General features: G+C 53.3%; 2 pseudogenes; both read left to right on the top strand.

Annotated features, from left to right (window-relative positions):
- Positions 1-4,211: 4,211 nt before the first annotated feature.
- On the top strand, positions 4,212-7,064 carry LOC147966325 (uncharacterized; annotated as a pseudogene).
- Positions 7,065-9,527: 2,463 nt separating this feature from the next.
- LOC147966326 (uncharacterized) overlaps positions 9,528-16,647 on the top strand; it is a 29,680-nt pseudogene continuing 22,560 nt past the window's right edge.

Raw genomic sequence — 16,647 nt, forward strand, 5'->3', positions numbered from 1 at the left:
TCAAAACATTCCGGCAAAATATTGGCAACTATCGCATTTCAAATACTGGTACCTTCAAACACAAACATATATGCAACACCACAAACACATGCAACACCACAAACATACATAGATCTAGCTAGGCCACAAAAAGTGCATGTGCACGTTGTTGGAGCGAGCTAGGGAGAAAAAAAATAGATCTACATCATGAAGATAGCTTTCCCCTTACTTACCTATCAAAAAAAGGTAATTTCACCACTTAATTTTGATGAATCTATGGTGGAAATGAGGTGAGGAGGAGGAGATGGCCGAAAGCTTGGAGAAGGAGGTGGAGGGAATGAAGTGGGGAAAGTGAGTGGGTAGGTGTGGGGCTGTCCAAACCCAGGTTACTAATGGCGCACCACCAGCAAATGCGCCATTAGTAACCCTGGTTACTAATGACGCACCTGCAAGTGGTGCGCCATTAGTAGTTTTGCAAAAAAGTAAAAATAAATAAATATATATACTAATGGCACACCGGGTAATAGTGTGAACTAGTAATGGCGCACTGTGAAACGATGCGCCATTAGTACTTTTGCAAAAAAAAGAATAATTTTTTTTACAGTAATGGCGCACTGTCTGCTTGGTGCGCCATTACTACTTAGAACTAGTAATGGCGCACTTCGACCTGATGCGCCATTAGTATGTATGGAAAAATGGAAAAAATAATAATTTAATACTAGTGGCGCACCCTGTTTCTGGTGCGCCATTAGTGTCTTCCACACTAATGGCGCATCACCAACCGGTGCGCCATTAGTATATAGTAGTGGCGCACTGCTTCCATGGTGCGCCATTAGTATCAATTCTATCTATAGCCCTTTTCCTAGTAGTGAAAGTATGACATGCTGGTAAGCAGTATGACTTATATCGCCCACAACTCACTTGTGTTCTACTCGTGCATATGACATCTACGCATAAAACCTGGCTCGGATGCCATTGTTGGGGAACATAGTAATTTCAAAAAAAATCCTACGCACACACAAGATCATGGTGATGCATAGAAACGAGAGGGGAGAGTGTTGTCCACGTACCCTCATTGACCCAAAGCGGAAGCGTTAGCACAACGCGGTTGATGTAGTCGTACGTCTTCACGATCCGACCGATCAAGTACCGAACGTACGGCACCTCCGAGTTCAGCACACGTTCAGGCGATGACGTCCCTCGAACTCCGATCCAGCCGAGTGTTGAGGGAGAGTTTCGTCAGCACAACGGCATGGTGACGATGATGATGTTCTACCAACGTAGGGCTTCGCCTAAGCACCGCTACAGTATTATCGAGGTCGACTATGGTGGAAGGGGGCACCGCACACGGCTAAAAGATCAAACGATCAATTGTTGTGTCTCTAGTGTGCCTCCCTGCTCCCGTATATAAAGGAGCAAGGGGGGAGGTGCGGCCGGCCAGGAGGGGCACGCCAGGAGGAGTCCTACTCCCACCCTTTTCCTTGTTGGATTAGGAGTGGAGGGGGAAAGAGGAGGGAGAGAGGAAGGAAAGGGGGGGGCGCCCCCCTCTCCTTGTCCTATTCAGACTAGGGGGAGGGGCGCGCGACCCTGCCCTGGCCGCCTCTCCTCTTCTCCACAAAGGCCCACTATGGCCCATTAAGCCCCCCCCCCCCGGGGGGGGGGGTTCCGGTAACCCCTCGGTACTCTGGTAAAATCCCGATTTCACCCGGAACACTTCCGATATCCAAATATAGGCTTCCAATATATCAATCTTCATGTCTCGACCATTTCGAGACTCCTCGTCATGTCCGTGATCACATCCGGGACTCCGAACAACCTTCGGTACATCAAAAACCATAAACTCATAATATAACCGTCATCGAAACTTTAAGCGTGCGGACCCTATGGGTTCGAGAACTATGTAGACATGACCGAGACACGTCTCCGGTCAATAACCAATAGCGGAACCTGGATGCTCATATTGGCTCCCACATATTCTGCGAAGATCTTTATCGGTCAGACCGCATAACAACATACGTTGTTCCCTTTGTCATCGGTATGTTACTTGCCCGAGATTCGATCGTCGGTATCTCAATACCTAGTTCAATCTCGTTACCGGCAAGTCTCTTTACTCGTTCTGTAATATATCATCCCGCAACTAACTCATTAGTTGCAATGCTTGCTAGGCTTAAGTGATGTGCATTACCGAGAGGGCCCAGAGATACCTCTCCGACAATCGGAGTGACAAATCCTAATCTCGAAATACGCCAACCCAACAAGTACCTTCGGAGACACCTGTAGAGCACCTTTATAATCACCCAGTTACGTTGTGACGTTTGGTAGCACACAAAGCGTTCCTCCGGTAAACGGGAGTTGCATAATTTCATAGTCATAGGAACATGTATAAGTCATGAAGAAAGCAATAGCAACATACTAAACGATCGAGTGCTAAGCTAACGGAATGGGTCAAGTCAATCAAATCATTCTCCTAATGATGTGATCCCGTTAATCAAATGAGAACTCATGTCAAAGGCGAGGAAACATAACCATCTTTGATCAACGAGCTAGTCAAGTAAAAGCATGATAGCGACACTCTGTTTGTCTATGTATTCACATAAGTATTATGTTTCCGGTTAATACAATTCTAGCATGAATAATAAACATTTACCATGATATAAGGAAATAAATAATAACTTTATTATTGCCTCTAGGCATATTTCCTTCACCCCTTTGAGTCTTTTTATATTGGTATAGACTAGTAATAATGTACGTGCAATGCACGTTTATATTAGGTAGGATATTAATTGCATGTTATATTAGATAAGATATATCTGTTGCACGTTGGTATTTGGTAAGATATCAATTATTTTTCGCTGGAGTAGTAGGATATTAATTACATGACAGATTTTAAGGGATAGCGTTGAGTGAAAACATGTTTATAACCAATGGCAGTGGTGGGTAATTAGAGCGTTAAACGTGTTTGGTGCTCAACATTGGAGCGATTTAAACCGCTAGATAACATGATTTGACGGTCAAGATGGTTTGGATCTGCCCATTTGGGTTTTTTTAATTGGTATAGATAAAGAATAAACGCGAGCGCATGTCTCACAACCCTTTTGAGGGCGCCGTCGTGGTTACCCTCCCTGTTCTAGGGTTCAAGTTGAAAACCCAAGTTCATTCCTTTGAACTCAAAGGGGGCGATGCTCTACATCGTTACCCTATTGGGTGCGTTGAGGACGAGCTCTGGTACCTTTCAGTTGCGGTGGGATGCCGTCTTAAGGCATGCTTGAATTGTACCTTGAAGTCTCTTGGTTTCAAATGTGGGATGGTCTAGTTGGTCTCTTATCTTTTCCATGTGACTGTGTCAGCAACGCCATCGGCATGTACTACTCCTCGGTCCGAAGCGAGAGGGCAGGTGGCCCTCTCCGATGACAGTTGGGCGAAGGCTTTGCGGCAAGGTCCAACGGTTCCTTTTGAAGACGTGAGCTCGCATAGTGTCGACACAGGGGATGAATTGCTGGAGTCTGGCTACTCATGTACTCTTGCTCGCAAGCGCAACCGTACTGCTTGTAGTGTGTCTCGTGTGTGTTGTTTATGTTACATCTTGGACCCCGATAAGTGTCACGGGGTGTGGCATGAACACATGACAACTCCAAACTTTTTATGGTAAGTTTAGTTACACAAGGATGACAACTTTAGTTATCAAGCATGGCAACTTATTTTCGGATGACAAGTATTATTTTTTTTTCTTTTGGATGACAACTTTAGTTGTAAAAAATATAGGGCCGGAGTGCTTCGTGCCAAATGTATGGCACTTATCATTTAGGTACATCTTTTATTGCCGGCTTTTTGAAAATATTTTTTATAAGCGGATTTCGTTGTATTGTGCCGAAGTCATTTTTTGGAATAAAGAAAACGGCCCAAAGGCCTGAAACAACCAATGAACAGAGATGGGAAAACATCAAATAAAAAGGTTGAGAAAATAATGTTTGAGTTCAGGTCCCCAACAAAATCGAGTCAGGATGAGTTCTTGGACTTTTTTTTTTGCATCAATTCTTGGACTATTTTTTGTAGAACATATATTACGATGGACTCTTCACCGGGCGTATCCCTACCAAACAAATCACGTTTAATACGAGCAATACGTAGTTACGTGCTGTCCCAAACATACTCCTATTTATTTATTTGATGGTTCCAGGCGAGTTGCTCGACAAGATCTCTTTTGAGCCTTGCGTTGCGTGGCGGCGGTCAAGATGCTACCGGCGAAGAAACGAGCGGGAGGCCACCGCCGTCCGTGGTCCGACCTCCCGCACGACTTGCTTGCAACCATCCTCGTCCGTCTCACAGCGACCGTCCCCTGCCCGGCCCTTCGCGATCGCGCCAGCTTCCGCGGCGTGTGCCAGACATGGCGTGCTGCCGAGCTCGCCCACCCGCGCGCTCCCATGCCATGGCTCGTCGCCCCCGGGCACTGCGTCAGCCTCCACGACGCCGCAATCTACCGCATCCCGCTGCCTGAGGACGCCGCCGCTGCCACCTGCCGAGGTTCGTTTGGCGACTGGCTCGCCCTCGTGCCGCCGATGTCAGGGCGTCCCTTCCTGCTCAACGCTTTTACCAAGGAGCGGATCAAGCTGCCGCGGCCGACGGAAGAGCCGATGGTTAAGTTCGTCCTGTCGTCCGCGCCGGACGCCAAGGGCTGCACGGTGGCTGCCATTGTTGAGACTGAAGACCATGAAGATCATAGCATGTGCAGTAAGATCGTCGTCTGCCACCTGAGGAGGCGACGACGGCAAGGGCGCTTTTGGCAGATCCTGACTAATGCGTTCAAGCTCCAAGACATCATCTTCTTCGAGGGGAAACTCCATGCCCTTGACTCAGAAGCCCGCCTCCACGTCTTTAAGGACGGAAGACCAACTCCTCCAACTCCAAGAGCGCCCTGACACGCGATGGAGCATGCCGCCCCTGACGAATGTAACGGAGCGATTTGACAATGCCAACAAGCTGCACCTGCTTGTCCTCCATGGGAGGCTGCACATGGTCGGCAGGCGCTTCGGGAGGACCCGCATGCCCGGGTGCACGCACTTCACAAACGCAATCGGCAAGAAGGCAAAGCTGCCGGCGCCGGTCAAGGACTTTGACGGGCATGCCATCTTCGTCGGTGACGCCTGCTGTGACGCTTTTGCGGCGGACGACCGACTACGCAGCCGCTTCAGGCCGCAAGATAAGAGAGAACCAGATTTGCTTCGTCGACGACGAGAAGAGCGCGTAGTTGCTGGCCGCCTACGGCCGCCCCTCTTTCCGGGTGATCCAATCCTACGACGTGCGCAACGGCTGCCTCCGCGCATACGGGCCCAGCACCACCGCGGCGCGGACCTGGCGGTGCGTCGCAGCACAGCGCTTCCCGCAGAGCAGCGCCATTGAACCACCGCTGAGTGGCGGAGCTAGCAAATTGTCGAAGCCTGGGCACGACGCAAACTAAAATTTACTTTGGTCTATCAACACCAGAAATATCATATATTTAGGTAAACATCATGTGTAATATGCACACTAATATTTCATACATCATATCAATAAATTAAAACATGAGATACAATTTACCAAATAAATTTCCAATCTCCGACGTTCATCCTTGTGCACAGATGAGAATCTACAAGATACAACTCATTATCAAATAATTAAATTTCCATTGAATTGAAGTGCAAAAAAAAGAGAATCTACAAGATACAACACACTACCAGATTATAGAATTTTCATTGAATTGAAGTGCCGATCGTGACTAATACAAGCACCATCCGCCGGAGCCGAAGTGGAATTTACACAAGGGGCTGCCGCTTTGACTTTCGCGCTTAGCCTGATTAGGCCCAGCGTGCATCATCTCTTGCGGTCTTGCTGACCGCCAGTGCTCCGTCAGTCCACCTCGTCGGTCGCCGCCTTCAACCGCCAGAGTTGCTAGGGTACGTCGTGCGGCATGGCGCACAGACGAATAGGCGTGCGAGGTAGCCGCCCAGGCGAGGCAAGCGATGAGGCCACCGGCCTCCTGATCGATGACACGATCTGATTACCTATTATTATGGCCCATATAGGGAAATTAATGGATGGGCCTTTGACGTGGGTAAGCCCAAGAGGCAAAAATAACGTCCAAAGTAGCCCAATTTATGAACCAGATGTAGTATATATTGTACGTATTCACAGATTGTGACTCTGGCGCTTGGAAAATTAGCAGCGCTACACAAGGGCCTGCCGCTTTGACTTTCGCGCTTAGCCTGATTAGGCCCAGCGTGCATCATCTCTTGCGGTCTTGCTGACCGCCAGTGCTCCGTCAGTCCACCTCGCCGGTCGCCGCCTTCAACCGCCAGAGTTGCTAGGGTACGTCGTGCGGCGTGGCGCACAGACGAATAGGCGTGCGAGATAGCCGCCCAGGCGAGGCGAGCGATGAGGCCACCGGCCTCCTGATCGATGACACGATCTGATTACCTATTATTATGGCCCATGTAGGGAAATTAATGGATGGGCCTTTGACGTGGGTAAGCCCAAGAGGCAAAAATAACGTCCAAAGTAGCCCAATTTGTGAACCAGATGTATTTTTTAGTATATATTGTACGTATTCACAGATTGTGACTCTGGCGCTTGGAAAATTAGCAGCGCTCGAGTCCGGGCACGTGCCCGCGGTGCCCGGACGGTATAATCGCCCCTGGCTGCGGCCATCTCTGTCGGAGGCGGAGCTCCTGCTTTGGAACGTGGCCAACTGTCTAGGAACAAGCTGCCCACCCTCATATAGAACCCGCTGCCAGGATGGCGAAGAAGGCTTCACCGTGACCGTGCGGGTCATCGTGCCTAAGACAGCAGGGATAACTGACGACCACGAGCGGAGGTTCACCAAGCACCGGGGGGCAGCGAACAAAGCGAAGCAGGCGGCAGCGCACGAGGCTGTCACGTTCCTGCGGAGTCGGTTCCGTAGCATCCTCGACGACAGCCCCTGGAGCTCCGTCCCTCGCTACCACACCCACGTCGATGAGGAGGAAGAAGCAGTTCAAGAAGACAACAACAACTACGACGACGAAGACTACGATCTGTTTGGGTATAAGCATTGGTACGGAGACATGTACTAGTAATTAGCTAGCTGCTGCTTAATTTGGCTTTCACTTGTCGAAAAAGGCTTTCGCCCCGCTTTATATATAAAGCAAAGATCCACAGTGCTTGGTACAACCGCACTCACCCACCACAAACACACACATACGCACTCAAGGTAGGATACATAGGCGCTGAGCGCAGCAACACACACCCTAGCACTACAAGAGCCGCCGGGCGCTTCATCCGAAGAAGGGAAGCCGCATATGATGAACCGTGGGCTCCAAAGCGGTGCCTTCAGGAAGGATACGGCACCGGAGCGTCGCCACCGCCCGATCTGAGGATCAGAGTTTCCCCTGGAGCACCACGACGGGCAGTGATAGCCGCGACGACGCCTTCAAGAAGGGAACGATCTTCGCCGTCGCCAGTCCGTCCGAAGATAGAGAGGTTTTCACCCCGGCCAACATTCACCGCCACCGAACGCCACACCCCGGCTACCACGCCGCCCACACGGCCGTAGTAGCCGGGCAGCACCAAAGCATGAGCTCTGCCCGAGAGCACCACGCCACCACCACCAGGGCCGCCGCCTCGGAATCCAAGACCTTGACACCAAGTCCCCCGAGCCCCACCGCTACCCCCACCGCAAAGACGGGAGGAAAGGATCTGCCTTTCACACCCCTGGTCGGTCCCAAGCCGAGACCCAATAGGCTGGCCACAACAAGCCTCCATCGAGCCGTCCTGCTACACCGGGCGCGAGACGAGCGCAGTCCTGCCGCCGGGCGCGAGACGGGCCGGTCCTGCTGCCGGGCGCGAGACGAGCGCAGTCCTGCTGCCGGGCGCGAGACGAGCCGATCCTGCTACCGGGCGCGAGACCAGCTCGGTCCTACGTCACCGGGTGCGAGACGGATGATGGACCGCAGCCGGGAAAAGGCCAGCCCTTTGGTGAGAGAAGCGGGCGGACGCCAAGGAGAGGGGTCGAAAGCCAATACAGGCAGCCTACAGATGGGCCGACGCCAGGAAGATCTGGCCGCCGCCGCAATCAACCTGCCACCACCACCGCTGCCAGCGGCAGCAGCTAGTGCGCCGCCGTGGTCCACGGACATGGCCACGACCACACCCAGTCGCAGCACGCCCCGCGCCGCCCGACGCCCACACGCCCGCCAGACCAGAATGGTGTTGGACGGGGCCGCCGCCGCCAAGCACGCACCACCGCCCCCGCTGCCACGGACGACCACCGCCGGACCTCACGGCGCCGTCCGCAGTCCTCGCCGCCCGCAGCCCGCGTCGCGACGCGGCTAGATCTGGCAGAGCTGCGTTGACCCGCACCATCCGCCGCTGCTTGAGCGCCATTGCTTTTTTTAGGGGTACTTCAGCGTCACTGCTTTGCCCTACAATACAGTGCATGGCGTGCACAAAACATGCGCTTGATTGGGTAACTCTTGTTTATCTCTACTACTAGAAAACTGTCTGTGCCTTGCAGCGGGAGACACAAATATTAAGCTATGTCCAAATAAATATGACTCGATACCCTGGAATATGTGAGCGCCCTTTATTTTAATACGATGACCCATCGTGTTGCCACTTATCTTTTTTCCCATCCTTGCTGATGATGGCCGCATGTACGTGATCACAATGCATTCCACGTGGCAAATCCCAAGGCTACAAGTTTGCCATTGCATGTCACACTTGTCATTGTGTCGCACAAGGAAATTTCTAAAACTTCAAAAACAAATCTGGTCGATCACGAACTACTCCTAACGCCTGGACATATACATCTTTCCAAAACTAATCAAATTCTAAACATAGAAGACTTAGCGCTCAACTTCTTGAGCTATTTAGATCAATCTTATGAAGAAGAACTAAAATAGACCACGTGATATGCTTTAAAAAAAACTTTATGAGCACAATTTCAAACTATATGAAAATCAATGTTAAGTCAATGGTTTACATAAATCTTATACTGATAGTAAATAGGAATCAACATCCACTATGGTGCTAATAATAGCTTATGTGATAGTTTCAAGCGGTCTTATCTACTAAATGGCAAGCAGGTGAGGCTTGCAAAGGCAAACTACGCCCGAGCCGGGCGACACGGGGGAAACTCCAGCCGTCGGCGGTCCGACCACCACCTTCCGCCCACCCACGCGTCGCCATCGTCGGAGGGCTGGCCGGCGAAGCCGCGCCGGCCCTGGGATGACGGAGGCGGGGCCCTCTTTTTTCTCCTCCATCGCTCACTCCCGCCCCTCTGCCCGCTCCACCCCCAGATTCGATCTACGGCGACGCCGGCTGACTCCTCTGACGGCGGGGCCGGCCGTCCCCTACTGTCTCCCCTCCGACTCGCTGGGCGGCGCGGCTCCGCCCCTCCCTAGATGCGATCTGGGGGCTCCTCGCCCGGCCAGCTGCGGTACTCTCCGGCCGGTTGCCGTGGCGGCCGGACGCGCCCTCCTCGCTGCGAATCACCCCCCCCCCCCCCCCCCCCCAACCTCGTGTTCGAGCTTCGTGCCATGGAGATGTTTGTGTTCCACGGTGTCTGTTTCTGCAGCGTGCCACCGGGAGCTTTGGCTGCGCACGAGTCTTCTGCACCACCATCACCACCATCCCGCAGGGGCGGCTTCGGCCCAGCGACCATGGACCTGCGCCCCCTCCAGTGTCCATGGCCGGCTGGCACGGCTTCGGATCCGACCTGCCTCGGAAGCTGCGCTCTTTCCAGCTTCTTTGGCTTGTTGCATCCACGGCATCTCCGCACCACCACAACCCTGTTGGCACCCTTCTTGCTCAACGCTTTCACCAAGGAGCGGATCAAGCTGCCGCGGCGGACGAAAGAGCCGATGATTAAGTTTGTCATGTCGTCCGCGCCGGATGCCAATGCTTGCACTGTGGCTGCCATTGTTGAGATTGGAAACAGCCCTTATATAAGGCGATTTAAGATCGTCTTCTGCCACCTGAGGAGGGGACGACGACAAGGGCGCTCCTGGGAGATTCTGACTAAGGCATTCAGGCTCCAAGATATCATCTTCTTCGAGGGGAAACTCCATGCCCTTGACATCGAAGCCCGCATCCATGTCTTTCAGGAAGAAGACCTTCAACAGGTCCCTGATAAGCGATGGAGCATGCCGTCTGCGAAGCAGCGATTCTACAATGTCAAGATGTACCTGGTTGTCCTCCATGGGAGGCTGCACATGGTTGGCAGGGGCTTAAAGACGACCAGGTGGACGACCTTCACCAACAATATAGAGGTATTCACACTCGTCGGCGAAATGGCGAAGCCGCCGGTGCCAGTCAAGGACTTTGACGGGCACGCGATCTTCGTCGGTGACGCCTGCTGCGACGCTTTCGTAATTGAGGCAGCCGCTATAGGCCGCATGATAAGGGAGAACCAGATTTGCTTCGTCGACGACGAGAAGAACGTGACGTTGCTGGCCGCCCATAGCCGCCGGCCTTTCTGGCTGCTGCAATCCTACGACGTGCGCAACGGCTGCCTTCGCGCATACGGACCCAGCACCGCCGCGGTGGGGACCTGGCGGTGCGGCACAGCACAGCACTTCCCACAGAGCAAAGCCATTGGACCACCGCTGCGGGCGTCTCTGTCGGAGGTGGAGGTGCTGTTGTGGAACGTGACCAACTGCCTAGGAGCATGGGACCCGCCCTTTTATACAACACGCCATCAGGACGATGGAGCAAACGTCGCCGTGACCGTGGAGGTTGGGGTGCCCAGGACATCAAGAATGATGGAAGAGGAAGAGCCCCTCGTGGAGTAGAGTTTCACGCAGCAGCGGGGGTCAGCCAAGAAAGCGAAGCAGGCGGCGGCGCACGAGGCGGTCACGTTCCTGCGGAGTCGGTTTCGCAGCATCCTAGATGACAGCCCCTGGAGCTCCGTCCCTCACTACCATAGCCATGTCGAAGAAGAGGAAGAAGCAGTTCAAGAAGACGACGCCGACACTACCAGAAAAACTTGTTTTGCCGACGGCCCCCGTCGGCATATATGGGCATACCCCGACGGCCCAACTAAAGCCGTCGGCGTAGAAAGGCCGTCGGCGTATAACCATCTATGCCGACGGGGGCCGTCGGCATAGATAAACCGTCGGCGTTTCTTCGAATATACTGACGAGGGCCGTCGACATAGAGCAGGCCGTCGGCATATCGCGTGGGCCCGTCTACCCGGGCGGCGACGGCGTCAGGCTACGCCGACGGGCTAACGGTGGCCGTCGGCATAGCTACGCCGACGGTCTAGCCGTCGGCATAGCTATGCCGACGTCATCGATCCGCCGCGCCGCCACGTCATCGATCCGCGTCGTTCGCCGGTCCCGTGGGGTGGCATTTCTATGCCGACGGCTAGGCCGTCGGCATAGGCCTGGCCCATGGTTTTTGCCACATCATTGATCCCCGCCCTACGCCACGTCATCGATCCAGGGCTCTACCGTTCCGTGGCCGTAGCTATGCCGACGGCTTTGCCGTAGGCATAGGTTTCTAATAATATTTTTATATTTTTTGTATTTTCTCTTTCTATTTTTTATTTTTTTCCAATACTAATTCCATTAACTTAAATGTACAGAAAACATATATTCCATTAACTTAAGTGTCACGGAGAGGTTAGACGGGACGGGGTACCTGTGGGGGGTAGCAATGCCGCCAGGTGTTGCGGTGGGCCCTCCTACGGTTGTGGAAACGTGGTGGCAGGCGCAGGCACGCGGCTCCGGGGTGTGCCCCCTCCCCCCTCACGGGCGTCGATGCCGCCATGCCCCGGAGGGGGGAAACTGCCACGTCGGGCCGACGCAGAGGGAATCTTGGGGTGGGTTGCGCCGGGACTGTGTTGGGGGGTGTAGCTATGGCTGGGCTATGACAACAAGGTGAAAAGGTCCACCGGTCAAACTACGTCCAACGAAAGTCAAAGGGATAGACCCGGCGGTCGTCTGTGTCAGGGTTAGACGGGACGGGGTACCTGGGGGGTAGCAATGCCGCCAGGTGTTGCGGTGGCCCTCCTATGGTTGTATAAGCATAGTGGCAGGCGTAGGCACCCGGCACGCTGCTTGTATGAGGTCTCGGTGCGACGCTCCGGTGGCATTGCTACCCCCCTAGGGCCCCCGTCCCGCCTAACCCTGTAGCGTTTGACCACGTGATCTACCCCTTTGACTTTGCACGGACGGGCTTTGAGCAGTAGACATATCCACCCGGTTGTGTAAGGTCAGCCCATAGGAACACTTTGGAGCAACATCCGGGCCAGACCCACGGCAAGATCCCCTCCGTGTGGACCCGACGCGTCCGTTTCCCCCCCCTCCAGGTGCCGGCGGCGGCAGCGCCGTCCGTGAGGGCACACCCCGGAGATGCGTGCCGTGCGTTTGCACCCGCCACAACACTTCCAGACTTGTGAGAGGCCGCCTACGCAAGATTTGGCGGCATGCTAGCCCCCGGAGGCCGCCGGCCACAGTCGTAGACACGCGAAGAGCAATCCGCGTAAGAGGGAATTGTTCAGATACTTCTCCATCACGAAAAATTATGAAAAATTCCCATCAGTCCTACAGCACATGTACCCATGTCGTGTAAAAAACTCATGATTGTATCGCGCTCCGAGTATTTAATAATATTCACGCCGCATCGTTACCGCGGAACGTATACTACCGTGTCATCGCCGTCCGTGAGGGGGGGCCACACCCCGGAGACGTGTGCCGCCTCTTCGGACATGCCACCACACCATCCCGCATGTATGAGGTCCCAGTGCGACGCTCCGGTGGCATTGCTACCCCCCTAGGGCCCCCGTCCCGCCTAACCCTATAGCGTTTAACCACGGGATCTACCCCTTTGACTTTGCACGGACGGGCTTTTAGCAGTGGATGTATCCACCCGGTTGTGTTAGGTCAGCCCATAGGAACACTTTTGAGCAACATCCGGGCCAGACCCACGGCAAGATCCCCTCCGTGTAGACCCGACGCGTCCGTTTCCCCCCCTCTAGGTGCCGGCGGCGGCGCCGTCCGTGAGGGGGGGCCACACCCCGGAGACGCGTGCCGCCTCTTCGGACATGCCACCACACCATCCCGCATGTATGAGGTCCCGGTGCGACGCTCCGGTGGCATTGCTACCCCCTAGGGCCCCCGTCCCGCCTAACCATGTAGCGTTTGACCACGGGATCTACCCCTTTGACTTTGCACGGACGGGCTTTTAGCGGTGGACGTATCCACTCGGTTGTGTTAGGTCAGCCCATAGGAACACTTTGGAGCAACATCCGGGCCAGACCCACGGCAAGATCCCCTCCGTGTAGACCCGACACGTCCGTTTCCCCCCCTCTAGGTGTCGGCGGCGGCGCCGTCCGTGAGGGGGGGGCACACCCTGGAGACGTGTGCCGCCTCTTCGGACATGCCAGCACACCATCCCGCATGTATGAGGTCCCGGTGCGACGCTCCGGTGGCATTGCTACCCCCCTAGGGCCCCCGTCCCACCTAACCCTGTAGCGTTTGACCACGGGATCTACCCCTTTGACTTTGCACGGACAGCTTTGAGCAGTGGACGTATCCACCCGGTTGTGTTAGGTCAGCCCATAGGAACACTTTGGAGCAACATCCGGGCCAGACCCACGACAAGATCCCCTCCGTGTAGACCCGACGCGTCCGTTTCCCCCCCCCCCCCCCCCACGGAGGGGATCTTGCTGTGGGTCTGGCCCGGATGTTGCTCCAAAGTGTTCCTCTGGGCTGAGCTAACACAACCGGGTGGGGAGGTCCACTGGTCAAAGCCCGTCCGTGCAAAGTCAAAGGGCTAGATCCCGTGGTCAAATGCTACAGGGTTAGGCGGGACAGGGGCACTGGGGGGGGGGGGGGGGGGGGGTAGCAATGCCATCGAAGCGTCGCACCGGGCCCTCATACATGCGGGGTGGTGTGGTGGCATGTCCGAAGAGGCGGGACGCGTCTCCGGTGCGTGGGCCCCCCCTCACGGACGGCGATGACACGGTAGTAGACGTTCTGCGGTAACGATGCGGCGTCAATATTACTAAATACTCGGAGCGCGATAAAATCAAGAGTTTTTTTGCATGACGTGGGCACATGTGCTATAGGAACGATGGTATTTTTTCATAATTTTTGGTGATGGAGAAGTATCCGAAAAATTCCCTCTACGCGGATTGCCCTTCGCGCATCTACGGCTGTGGCCGGCGGCCTCCGGGGGCTAGCATGCCGCCAAATCTTGCGTAGGCGGCCTCTCACAAGTCTGGAAGTTTTGTGGCGGTTGCAAACGCCCGGCACGCGTGTCTAGGGTGTGCCCCCCCTCACGGACGGCGCTGCCGCTGGCACCTGGAGGGGGGAAACGGACGCGTGGGGTCCCCACGGAGGGGATCTTGCTGTGGGTCTGGCCGGATGTTGCTCCAAAGTGTTCCTATGGGCTGACCTAACACAACCGGGTGGGGAGTGTTGGGGAACGTAGTAATTTCAAAAAATTTCCTACGCTCACGCAAGATCATGGTGATGCATAACAACGAGAGGGGAGAGTATGATCTACGTACCCTTGTAAATCGACAACGGAAGTGTTTGGTTGATGTAGTCGTACGTCTCCACGGCCCGACCGATCAAGCACCGAAACTACGGCACCTCCGAGTTCTAGCACACGTTCAGCTCGATGACGACCCCCGGACTCCGATCCAGCAAAGTGTCGGGGAAGAGTTCCGTCAGCATGACGGCGTGGTGACGATCTTGATGTACTACCGTCGTAGGGCTTCGCCTAAGCACCGCTACAATATTATGGAGGACTATGGTGGAAGGGGGCACCGCACACGGCTAAGAATATGATCACGTGGATCAACTTTTTTCTCTAGGGGGTGCCCCTGCCTCCGTATATAAAGGTTCAAGGGAGGGGGGCCGGCCGACCAGGAGAGGCGCGCCAGGAGGAGTCCTACTCCCTCTGGGAGTAGGACTCCCCCCCTTTCCTAGTTGGAATAGGATTCGTGGAGGGGGGGGAAAGAGGAGAGAGAGGAGGAAGGGGGGCCGGCCCCCTCTCCTTGTCCAATTCGGACCACGGGGGGAGGGGCGCGTGGCCCATCTCTGGCTACCTCTCCTCTCTTCCACTAAGGCCCACTAAGGCCCATATACCTCCCGGGGGGTTCCGGTAACCTCCCGGTACTCCGGTAAAATCCTGATTTCACCCGGAACACTTCCGATATCCAAACATAGGCTTCCAATATATCAATCTTTATGTCTCAACCATTTCGAGACTCCTCGTCATGTCCGTGATCACATTCGGGACTCCGAACAACCTTCGGTACATCAAAATGCATAAACTCATAATATAACTGTCATCGTAACCTTAAGCGTGCGGACCCTACGGGTTCGAGAACAATGTAGACATGACCGAGACACGTCTTCGGTCAATAACCAATAGCGGAACCTGGATGCTCATATTGGCTCTTACATATTCTACGAAGATCTTTATCGGTCAGACCGCATAACAACATACATTGTTCCCTTTGTCATCGGTATGTTACTTGCCCGAGATTCGATCGTCGGTATCCAATACCTAGTTCAATCTCGTTACCGGCAAGTCTCTTTACTCGTTCTGTAATACATCATCCCACAACTAACTCATTAGTTGCAATGCTTGCAAGGCTTAAGTGATGTGCATTACCGAGAGGGCCCAGAGATACCTCTCCGACAATCGAAGTGACAAATCCTAATCTCGAAATACGCCAACCCAACATGTACCTTTGGAGACACCTGTAGAGCACCTTTATAATCACCCAGTTACGTTGTGACGTTTGATAGCACACAAAGTGTTCCTCCGGCAAACGGGAGTTGCATAATCTCATAGTCATAGGAACATGTATAAGTCATGAAGAAAGCAATAGCAACATACTAAACGATCGGGTGCTAAGCTAATGGAATGGGTCATGTCAATCAGATCATTCACCTAATGATGTGATCCCGTTAATCAAATGACAACTCATGTCTATGGTTAGGAAACATAACCATCTTTGATCAACGAGCTAGTCAAGTAGAGGCATACTAGTGACACTCTATTTGTCTATATATTCACACATGTATTATGTTTCCGGTTAATACAATTCTAGCATGAATAATAAACATTTATCATCAAATAAGGAAATAAATAATAACTTTATTATTGCCTCTAGGGCATATTTCCTTCAGTCTCCCACTTGCACTAGAGTCAATAATCTAGTTCACATCGCCATGTGATTTAACAGCAATAGTTCACATCACCATGTGATTAACACCCATAGTCCACATCGATATATGACCAACACCCAAAGGGTTTACTAGAGTCAGTAATCTAGTTCACATCGCTATGTGATTAACACCCAAAGAGTACTAAGGTGTGATCATGTTTTGCTTGTGAGATAATTTTAGTCACCGGGTCTGTTATATTCAGATCCGTAAGTATTTTGCAAATATTTATGTCAACAATGCTCTGCACGGAGCTACTCTAGCTAATTGCTCCCACTTTCAATATGTATCTAGATTGAGACTTAGATTCATCTAGATTAGTGTCAAAACTTGCATCGACGTAACCCTTTACGACGAACCTTTTGTCACTTCCATAATCGAGAAACATATCCTTATTCCACTAAGGATAATTTTGACCGTTGTCCAGTGATCTACTCCTAGATCACTATTGTACCCCCTTGACAAACTC

The sequence above is a fragment of the Triticum urartu genome, chromosome 6A (assembly GCF_056163025.1).
Source record: "Triticum urartu cultivar PI428250 chromosome 6A, HENAU_Tu73, whole genome shotgun sequence".
Lineage (NCBI taxonomy): Eukaryota > Viridiplantae > Streptophyta > Magnoliopsida > Poales > Poaceae > Triticum > Triticum urartu.